Below are 12030 nucleotides of genomic sequence, written 5' to 3' on the forward strand. Positions count from 1 at the left end.
AGGTTGCAAACTGAATATATTTTTTTCTGCATCTACCTCTGAAAAAATACTGGGCTTCTAGCTGTGTGTGGGTCTTGTTCTATTAATCCATCTATACTGACCTCCATCAGGTTGCAAACTGAATATATTTTTTTCTGCATCTACCTCTGAAAAAATATTTGGCCTTCTAGTAGTGTGTCGGACTTTCTCTATTAGTCCATCTATACTGACCTCCATCAGGTTGCAAACTGAATATAATTTTTTTCTGCATCTAGCTCTGAAAAAATATTTGGCCTTCTAGTAGTGTGTCGGACTTTCTCTATTAGTCCATCTATACTGACCTCCATCAGGTTGCAAATTAAAACTAATTTTTATCTGCATCTACAGTACCTCTGAAAAAATATTTGGGCTTCTAGCAGTGTGTGGGACTTGTTCTATTAGTCCATCTATACTGACCTCCATCAGGTTGCAAACTGAATATATTTTTTTCTGCATCTACCTCTGAAAAAATATTGCGCTTCTAGCTGTGTGTGGGTCTTGTTCTATTAATCCATCTATACTGACCTCCATCAGGTTGCAAACTGAATATAATTTTTTTCTGCATCTAGCTCTAAAAAAATATTTGGCCTTCTAGTAGTGTGTCGGACTTTCTCTATTAGTCCATCTATACTGACCTCCATCAGGTTGCAAATTAAAACTAATTTTTATCTGCATCTACAGTACCTCTGAAAAAATATTTGGGCTTCTAGCAGTGTGTGGGACTTGTTCTATTAGTCCATCTATACTGACCTCCATCAGGTTGCAAACTGAATATATTTTTTTCTGCATCTACCTCTGAAAAAATATTGGGCTTCTAGCTGTGTGTGGGTCTTGTTCTATTAATCCATCTATACTGACCTCCAGCAGGTTGCAAACTGAATATAATTTTTTTCTGCATCTAGCTCTGAAAAAATATTTGGCCTTCTAGTAGTGTGTCGGACTTTCTCTATTAGTCCATCTATACTGACCTCCATCAGGTTGCAAATTAAAACTAATTTTTATCTGCATTTACAGTACCTCTGAAAAAATATTTGGGCTTCTAGCAGTGTGTGGGACTTGTTCTATTAGTCCATCTATACTGACCTCCATCAGGTTGCAAACTGAATATATTTTTTTCTGCATCTACCTCTGAAAAAATATTGGGCTTCTAGCTGTGTGTGGGTCTTGTTCTATTAATCCATCTATACTGACCTCCATCAGGTTGCAAACTGAATATATTTTTTTCTGCATCTACCTCTGAAAAAATATTTGGCCTTCTAGTAGTGTGTCGGACTTTCTCTATTAGTCCATCTATACTGACCTCCATCAGGTTGCAAATTAAAACTAATTTTTATCTGCATCTACAGTACCTCTGAAAAAATATTTGGGCTTCTAGCAGTGTGTGGGACTTGTTCTATTAGTCCATCTATACTGACCTCCATCAGGTTGCAAACTGAATATAGTTTTTTCTGCATCTACCTCTGAAAAAATATTGGGCTTCTAGCTGTGTGTGGGTCTTGTTCTATTAATCCATCTATACTGACCTCCATCAGGTTGCAAACTGAATATATTTTTTTCTGCATCTACCTCTGAAAAAATATTTGGCCTTCTAGTAGTGTGTCAGACTTTCTCTATTAGTTCATCTATACTGACCTCCATCAGGTTGCAAATTCAAAATAATTTTTTTCTGCATCTAACCCAGCCAATAGTTTTGGCCTAATACCACAGTTTGGCCACTCAGCTCTGCTCGGTTACCATCCATTGTTTTTTTGTGCAAACAACTCCAGAGTTGTGAATTAGTTAACCACCAAAATGAGTGGAAAAAGGCCTGCTGCTGGTGGAAAGGGGAATAGGCGTGTTGGGAAGGGGAAAAAAGGTTGTGTCCGTGGGGTAGGTGTTAAAGCAACAGTAACATCTGCAGAAGAAAGACCATCTTCCAGCCAAACTAAAATGTCTACTTCTTTTAGCGGACAATGTGATAAGATCCCTTTCTTACGGCCACGCCAATCGCTACAAATTCCAGATGAGGCACAAAAACAGCAGGTGCTTCAACAGATATCAAGTGCTCCTTTAAGTGGGCTCTCCTCCACATCAACTTCAACATCACAAATACTCCAGTCCTCAAAGGTGTCACCCAAATCGCACTTGCTTCCTCACAGCTCCCAAATCTCCAGCTGCCCGTCTGAGTATGAGGTAGAACAGATGGTTGAGTCTGCAGAGCTGTTTACTCATACTATAGCCTGGGAATCAGAGGTCGACTCCAGCGCTTCTGTGAATCCAGACAAGGAAATGATCTGCACTGATGCCCAGAATCTTTATGAGTCGGATCCAGGACCAGACGCAGAAGGTTCTGACCATAATGTAGACCCTCATTCCCAAACTGTAACTCCTGTTGGTGGAGACAATGAGGAAGACGATGATAAGACTCAAATACCTGATTGGAGCGACAACTTTAGTTTTTTGTCAGGGCAGGAACAGGTTGGCTCTGAGGACGACGGGTGTGATAACGCACAGGGTGATGATGATGAGGTCGGAGATCCCACTTACTGTCAACCCACAGTCAGCCAAGAGATGAGGTCAGCAGAGGAGGTGGAGGAAGATGCTAGTGACGACGAGGTCAGGTTGCGCCTTCCTGGACAGAGACGTAGTACTGGAAGCACGTCAACAACTGCATCCTCAAACACAACTCTGCCTCTCACCACAAGTCGTGGTGGCTCTTCAGGTCGCATGGGTGCTAAGCCTTGCATAGCCTGGGCATTTTTTCAGATCGATAAAGATGACCCAACTTGTGTTATCTGTAACATTTGTCAGCAAAAGCTAAGTAGAGGCCAAAAAATACATAGTTTGAGTACTTCATGCATGAACCGGCACATGGACATGAAGCATAAGTTGCAGTGGGAAGCTCAGTGTGCTACAATGCGGCCTAGCCGGCCGGGCCAACCACCGTCTGCCATATCTTGTGCATCCGCCGCCTCTTCATCCTCTGTGACTGGGGGGACAGCAGTCACACCTGTTTTGGGGCGCAGACCTGCCACCTCTTTACCCGCAACAGCCAGCGTGATTGGCAGGTCATCATTTTCTTTGGAGGTGGTAACACCAGCTGGTGTTGAGCGCTGTCCGACATCGATAGCACCACCTTTGGATCAAGGCAACCTAACATGTCCGCCTGCATCTTCCTCACAGACCGGCAGTTTGCCGGGGACACCCTTATCAACCCCGTCTAAGCACAATAGCCAGCCCTCGGTCCCTCAGATGTGGACAAGTAAAAGACCATTTCCTCCTAGCCATGAGAAAGCTAAGAGGTTGAATTTCACCATCTGCAAGCTCTTGGCTACAGAAATGCTGCCTTTCCGCCTGGTGGACACAGAGGATTTTCGAGACCTTATGTCCGTCGCAGTGCCCCAGTACCAGATGCCCAGTCGGCACTACTTCTCAAAGAAAGGTGTGCCTGCGCTCCACCAGCATGTCGCACACAACATCACCGCTTCTTTGAGAAACTCTGTGTGTGACAGGGTGCATTTCACCACAGACACTTGGACGAGTAGGCATGGACAGGGGTGTTACATGTCGCTGACTGGGCACTGGGTAACTATGGTGACAGCAGGACAAGGGGCTGCTGTCCAAGTCTTGCCGTCCCCACGAGTTGTGCGTCAATCCTCTTTATGTCAAAGTTCCTCCACTGCTTCTGCCTCCTCAACCTCCTCTCGGTCTTCCACCTGCACCCAAAGCCTGTCTGGTCATGCCACAAGCTTTCTAACTGCGCAGAAGGGATCCTGCACACCTCCTTACTATGCTGGCAGTAGGGCTCAACGTCATCAGGCGGTTTTTACATTGAAATGTCTGGGAAATGTGAGTCACACAGCTGAGGAGTTGTGGTCAGCTCTGGAGAACCAATTTCATGAATGGTTGTCTCCACTGGACCTGAAACCAGGGAAGGCCGTGTGCGACAATGCTGCAAACATGGGTGCGGCCCTTCGCCGGGGCAATGTCACACACGTGCCTTGTATGGCTCACGTGTTGAACCTGGTTGTCCAGCAATTTTTAGCCCACTATCCCAGACTAGATGGCCTTCTGCAGAGGGCACGGTCGCTGTGTGCTCACTTCCGCCGTTCGCATCCCGCAGCTCAGCGACTTACATCTCTACAGAAGTCGTTGGGCCTGCCACTTCACCGGCTAAAATGCGATGTGCCTACCCGGTGGAATTCAACTCTGCACATGTTGCAGCGACTGTGGCAGCACCGACAAGCCCTGGTGCAATACGTTCTGACGTATAGCCTGGGCCAACGAGATTCAGAGGTGGGGCAAATCACGCTGGAGGAGTGGTCTCAGATCAGGGACCTATGCACCCTTCTGCACAGTTTTGAAATGGCGACGAAGATGTTTAGTGCTGACGATGCCATTATCAGCATGACTATTCCGGTGATTTACATGCTGGAGCACATGTTAAACAGAATTCGGAGTCAGGTGGTGGCACAAGAGGAGCTGGAGGAAGTAGAGGAGGAGGAGTTGTATGCGGAAGGGCTAACATCTGCAAGGTCCAGAAGGTCGGCAGCACCAAGGCGGCAGGCATGTGAGGGTGGGGGAGATGGTTTTACCAGGGCGCATGGTAGCAGCCAAACTAGTGAGGAAGGTGCAGGAGCCCAGGAAGAAGTGGAGGACAAACTGATGGAAGACTCATCAGATGAGGGAGACCTTGATCACATTTCTGTTGTGCGAGGTTGGGGGGAGAGGACAGAGGAAGGAAGCATGATTGTTACCTCGCCACCAACACAACAGGGACTTGGTGCTCCTGGATGCGCAACACACATGAGTGCCTTCTTGCTGCACTACCTGCAACATGACCCTCGAATTGTGAGAATTAGAAATAATCCTGACTACTGGGTTGCCACACTGTTAGATCCCCGGTACAAAAGTAAATTTGCAGAAATTATTCCTGCCATAGAAAGGGATGCACGCATGCAGGAGTATCAGCAGAGACTGTTGCAGAATCTTACATGTGCTTTTCCACAAAATACCAGTGGTGCACGTAGTGAATCTCACAGTTCCAACTTGCCAACCGTGGGACCGTCAAGTGTTCAGCACTCAAACCGTAACAGAACCACAGTATCTGCTGGTAACATCAATTTTGCGGAATCATTTCACCACTTTTTTAGCCCATCCTTTGCAAGGCCACAGGAGACAAGAAGTCTGACACATAGTCAACGCCTAGAGACGATGGTACAGGAGTATCTCCAAGTAAACATTGAAGCCATGACTGTGTCACTGGACCCTTGCTCTTTTTGGGCTTCCAATCTGGATAAATGGCATGAGCTAGCCACTTACACCTTGGAGATCTTGTCATGCCCCGCAGCCAGCGTTCTGTCTGAACGTGTGTTCAGCGCTGCTGGTGGTGTGCTGACAGATAAGCGCACGCGGCTCTCCACTGATAATGTAGACAGACTCACGTTCATAAAGATGAACAAATCATGGATCCGAAACGACTTTTCTACCCCTGTGTCATCCTGGGGAGAGTAAAAGCTTGATGATTGGTTAAAATCACCCTACCAAACGTTTTAAGCTTTCAAATTACTAATCATGTTTATCTGTATCTTGACTGGAAAATAATTTGGACTTTGTAGCAGTGTGCAGCACTGATCCTATTAGGCCATCTATAATAATATCCCCCAGATTTAAAATTAAAAATAATTTTTAGCTGCATCTAGCCCGGAAAATAATTTTGGGGCTCCGAGATGCGCAAGACACATAAGTGCCTTCTTGCTGCACTACCTGCAGCATGACCCTCATATTGTCAGAATTCGAAGTAATCATGACTACTGGGTTGCCACACTCTTAGATCCCCCAAACTTTTCGATCAACCTTTTCATTTTAATAAAGACCAAAAAAATGGTCATTTTTGAAATTATAAGCATTAGCAGGTTGTTAGAAACTGAAATCAAACAGTTTTCAACTCAAAACTTTATTCTAGGTGATGTTACATTTTCACATAGGACCCCTTGTTCGAAAGGAGCTTCTGAACTCTCTCGTCCATTGAATTTGTCAGGTTTTGGATGGTTTCTGCTTCAATTGTTTTGCATGAGGACAGAATACCCTCCCAGAGCTGTTGCTTAGATGTGAACTGCCTCCCGCCATCATAGACACTCCTTTTAATGATGCTCCAAAGGTTCTGAATGGGGTAGAGGTCAGGGGAGCATGGGGGTCACACCATAAGTTTGTCCCCTTTTATGCCCATATCAGCCAGAGATGCATATGTTTTATGTGCAGCATGAGATGGTGCATTATCATGCAGAAAAATGATCTTGCTGTGAAATACACGGTTCTTCTTCTTGAACCATGGCAGGAAGTGCTGTTTGAGAAAATCCACATACATTATGGAGTTCATCTTTAGCGCCTTCAGGGATCCTAAAGAGGCCGACAATCTCTCTCCCCATGATTCCAGCCCAAAACATTACTCCACCTCCTCCTTGTTGGCGCTGTAGCCGTGTTTGCGTGGGGTGTCCATCAACCAGCCATCCTCCACTCCATCCATCTGGACCATCGAGCGCTGCACGGCACTCATCCGTGAACAAAACAGTTTTGAAATCAGTCTTCATGTAATGTTTGGCCCACTGGAGCCGTTTCTGCTTGTGTGAAGTGGATAGAGGAGGTCGACAGGATGGCGTATGCACAGCTGCAAACCTCTGAAGGACCCTGCATCTTGTTGTTCGGGGGACGTTGGAGGCACAAGCAGCTTCAAAAACTTGTCTGCTGCTATGACAAGGCTTTTTTGCCGCTGCTCTTTCAACCTGACGTAATTGCCTGTAGGAAAGAGTCCTCAATTTGCCCTTATCAGCACGCACACGTGTGTACTGTGAATCAGCTACATACTTCTTGATTGCCAAGACACTTCATCCTGATCATCGCACAATGTTGATTGTAGTCATGCCTTGACCTAAACACTCCACAATTTGTTGCTTCTCAGCAGCCGACACATCCTTTTTCTTTCCCATTTTGGCAGAAAATGTAGGCTGCTTAATAATGTGAGAGAGCCTTCTTAAGTAGTCTTGCCTTTCATTGGACACACCTGCCAAACTAATTAGCACAGGTGTCTGCAATTGCTTACAGTGATATAAAGAGCCCTGACACACATCACCATCAATGAGTTTAACTGACAAACAAACAATTTCTTCCCTTATCACTCCTAAACACTTTTTGCATAATAATTTGGAACGCGGTGTACATGTGCTTTTCCACAAAACACCAGCGGTTCACGTAGTGAATCTTACAGTTCTAACTTGCCAACCGTGGTCTGTATGGAATTGTTCAATAAAGGGCCCAAAATTAAGATAACATAGATGGGAGAGGTCTCTATGAATAGGAATTCCTAAGTATTTGATACCCTGTGAGGGCCAGGCAAAGGGAAAGTTGGACTGGATGGAATCCTATATGGATTTGGGGAGGGAGACATCGAGGGCCTCAGACTTCGCTGCATTGATTTTAAAATTTTACCATGTAACAAAGTGATCTATTTCAGCCATAACAGCATGGATGGATATATGTGATTGAGTGATATATACTAGGACATCATCAGCAAATAGAGAGCACTTGTACTCGGTGCCTCCCACCTCAATCCACCTAATATTGGGGTTATGGCGAATTGATGAGAGCAGGTGCTCCGTCACTAGGATGTATAAGAGAGGGGACAGAGGACATCCCTGCCTTGTCCCATTGGTGATTGTGAAAGGTGATGAAAATGTTCTGACGCACCCCCTGGGCCTTGGGACACCCGGAGCCGGACCCTTTTTGGTGGATGCTGGTGGTTGTAGTCTTCGTGGCGGCGACCCGGTTCCGTGGCTCAGGGCGGTCAAACCAGTGGCGGAACTATTTATGTGGTTTTGATGTTTAAATGTCCGACTACGCCACCCGTGGATTGCGGTCAGAGTGAACCGCCGCTACAGGGCAGACCGCTGAGGCTGGTGTTGTGGGTGCAGCAGAGCGTAGCATAACTCCCCACGGGAGGAGTATAGCCTCAGGGCAGTGTATGCGGAGGATGGGGGTGATGGTGCAGGGCAGCAGCAGTAACGACACGGAGTCAGTGATGCAGTCCAGGGCCTTTACTCACAGTTCTTATTATCCAGACCACGTCTGCAGGTAACGGCTGCCCACGTCGTACTGTGCTCACCAGGTGAGGGGCTCAGACAACTCCCAGATAACTTTGGAGCACTTCACAGGACCCCCTTTGTGTGTCCTTTGTCTGGCCTTTCTTACCAACACTTCTGTCCGGCTGCCTCGGGCCTCCTCTTGGTAAACTTGGCGCCAGTTTCCCTGACCCTATGTGGTGCCTTCCTAGCGGGTGTAGCGAGGGGCTGCGCCACATAAAATGTCAGAGCCTCCGGTTTTTAGCTGAGGGTCGTTTCCTGCCTCCACTAGTTCGGGGACCGGTCTCCCCCTTTGGCCTGACCCCTCCATGCAGGTGGATTCGGGCGTGCGGTGGCGACTCGCCCGTCCGCACCCCTGGGATCCCTTCATTCCTCGTTCCTGGAGCCTTCTCCGCTCCTCTTCCTTCCTTCTCCCTCTTCCAGGCCTGGGCCTCTGTTACTAGGCCCGCCTCCGGAGCAGAGCTCATGCAGAGCCCCTGCTCCCTGCCACTTCTGCTCAGACTTCTCTGCACTGAACTAAGATGGTGCCCACCTTTTATACTCCCTTCTCAATGCACCCAGGAACTGCTTCCTCCCTGCTCCTGCACTACAGGGTTCCCCTTCCTCAGTGTTCCCTCCCCCCACTCCAGCCAGGGACAGGGACTGTCGTGCCCATCGCAGGGGCATATTGGTCGCCCTGCCCCACGGCAATGTGGTGTAATGCATGCAGGTGTCGGGTCCTGATCCACACTCCATCCTTACCTGAGAGTGAGATATCACACCTCTGGGTGAGGTGCAATACGTCTGTAGCAACCGAGCCCTCAGGGTGCTACAGTTCCATTTATCTTCAGCCTAGGTGACGTATTGCGATACAGGGCCGTGATTTTGGCTATAAAAGGGTCCCCTAGACCCCTACCCCAAGCTTTTTAAGAGAATCATATATGGCGTGCCAGGAGACTCTATGGAATGCTTTCTCAGCATCCAACGAGAGTATCTAATTACAAATTTTTAACTGCATCTAGCCCAGGAAATACTTTGTGCCTAGTAGCAGTGTCTGCTAGTCAGCGGATTATCCCGGCTGTTAAGCAAGCTACACCACCTGTAGTTTAGACACTTAATTTTTTCAAAGGAAATGCTTCGGGACCATGGGATACTCAGTGAAGAGCATCAGGAGGCACCCCAAGGCATAGGGGCTGGGACTGGCAGTAGGATGCCTTGCGGTGGACAGCCGAGCTCGATCCTTATAAAAGCTTTTTAACTGCAGCAGCTTTAGTGGACGCTACTGGAGCTGGAATTACGCGGCTGCTGGCATGAGACTTGCCCTCCAATAGATCCTTGTAAATGGATTTAAAGTGTATTCATTCAAATTAGAGAGACAATTTAAATTAAAAAGCTTAGAGCTGCCTCCACCACAGGGGGGCTCGCTCGACCCACCAGCGGACAGGCACCAGTATTGGGAGAGGGGGGCTGGCCATCAGGGTTCACCGCGGCTCTGGCACAAACCCGGCGACACGGAGGTGGCACGGGCAGGAGCGGACTGGCCGTGTCGGCTTCTCACTTTTTGGATTTTAGAAGGGCATGACATGCCTATATCTGTGTCTCCCCCTCCTTTTACTCCTCCACCTCTTTTATTTTCGCATGACTATATGTACTTGTCACTTTTCCATGTGTTAGTTGTGTCTTCTGAGCAGTTTGTCAGCTTTTGGACACCTTTGAAGGTGTTTTCTATGTGTTTCTATGTGTTTTTGTTTGCCTGCCATTGGTTTTAACGGTGTTCGAAGGTGTTCGACGAACAGTTCGACGAACAGTTCGGCGAACACACGGGTGTTCGACGAACCGAACCGAACTCGAACACTACGGGGGTGGCTCAACACTAATACTAAGTGGATATTAATTATTAATAGTCAATCTTGATGTTAATAGTTAATATCGGACCTCAATAGAGGTGTAGGAGTGTTTCCCCATTAATAACTGATATTTTTGCAGGGAAACTCGTCCTTTATCACTGGCCTCATAGCGTCATCGGGTCTATATAAGATCTGGGACCCTATGCTCGTCACAGTCTACCAGTCAAACAGGCAGAGTAGGGAGAGCTGCAGCAGAGTGTGGGAGAGAATTTGTGGTTATTTTAAACAGAGATTCCACACCATTTTTATTAATCTACTCTAACGGTCCTTCTAAGGGCTCATTCTGATGAATATTAATCCTGCTGATAGCACTAGTTAGGCAGAGTTTGTGGAGACCTAGTATAGTACAAAATAGGGTCCATTGCACGTTCTTGTTGCTGCTGGAACTCCTATCAATAGCTCTAGATATCAGGGCTAATAATATTTTTTTTTGCTCTTATTCTTGCTAATTTTGGTGAAAAGCAATATACCATATATTTCGGACTATAAGACATACAGGACCATGAGACGCACCCCAAACATTCAGGAGGAAAATAGGGGAAAAAAATTGAATGCATCAAATAGGGGTACATCTTACAGTCCAAATTCTGCTTACCGGCGAAGGGCGGCGGTGGTGGAGTGTGGACACAGGAGGTGTTTGGAGGAGCGACACTCCGGGGTGATGTTGGGTGTCCTATCCAAGGCTGGAAGAAGGGGCTGCTCAGCATCGGGAGTTGGGCAATACTGCGGTCGATCGTGCGAGTCCTGCTCTTGGAGAAGGGGATGTCTGGAATAGCGACGCTGCATGTCCCACGGTGGTAGGAGGGGGTGTTTGACGGTCCTCTGTGGTGTGGGGGCTCCGCCGACATTTTGTGAAAGCTGGGAGCCCCTGCACTTTCATGTTCTCTATGCAGTGGACTCCAGGAAAATGGCCGCTGGAGGCCACGCTCACACAGATTTTGATCTCGGGAGACGAGATCTCGGGTGCCGAGATTTCAATCTGCGCAGGACTGCCAAACACCCCCTACCGCCCTGGGCATCGTACCTCCAGACATCCACACCACCAAGTGCAGAACCCACCGCATCGTCCGCAGTATCGCCCAACTCCTGTCGCCACCACCTGGTAAGCTAGGTTCGGTCTATAAGATGCACCCCAATTTTCCCACAAAATTTGGGGGGAAAAAAGTGCATCTTGTAGTCTGAAAAATACGGTAATACACCATTTTTATTGCTAAATTTGCTTGCAGCATACAGCCAGATTTGGTTGGTTGAATAGCATTGCTGTATTATGGAAGCAGAGAAACTTGTCCATCATCTCAGGTGGTCAAATATTACTACAGTATTAATCCTGAATTTTTTTGGAAGCTGACAAATATTATACTCCATTTAAATTCTGCTAGTTATGTGTCCAAAATATATCCACACTCGGTCGCTGACCAATAACATCACTATACCCGCAGTGCCTAAAACAGTTGGTTGACGCGCCCCCTGGGCGATGTGTGTAGGGGAATACCCGGAGCCGGGTCTCGGTGTAATGCTAGGGGTTGTAGTCTCCGTGGCGGCGACCCGGTCCCGTGGCTCAGGGTGGTCAAACCAGTGGCGGATCTGTTTCTTTGATTTAGTAATGTTTAAATGTCCGACTACGCCACCCCTGGATTGCGGTCACTGAGAACCGCCGCTGCGGACAGACCGCTGAGGCTGATGTTGTGTGCGCAGCAGGGGGTAGTAAAACTCCCCACGGGAGGAGTATAACCTCAGGGCAGTGCGTGCAGACGGTGGGGGTGATGGTGTGCGGGAGCAACAGTAATGACTCAGAGTCCAGTGATGCAGTCCAGGGTCTTTACTCACAGTTTTACACTCCAAGCCACTTCTGCAGGTAAAGGCTGCCCACGTCGTACTGTGCTCACCAGGTGAGGGGCTCAGAAAACTCCCAGGTACCTTTGGAATGCTTTTCAGGACCCCCTTCATGTGTCTTTTCTCTGGCCTGTCGTACCCCACAATTGACCACGTTTCTGTCCAGCTGCCTCGGGCCT

Source organism: Phyllobates terribilis, unplaced genomic scaffold (genome assembly GCF_046119375.1).
Source record: "Phyllobates terribilis strain yellow unplaced genomic scaffold, ASM4611937v1 Scaffold_3__8_contigs__length_932513732, whole genome shotgun sequence".
Lineage (NCBI taxonomy): Eukaryota > Metazoa > Chordata > Amphibia > Anura > Dendrobatidae > Phyllobates > Phyllobates terribilis.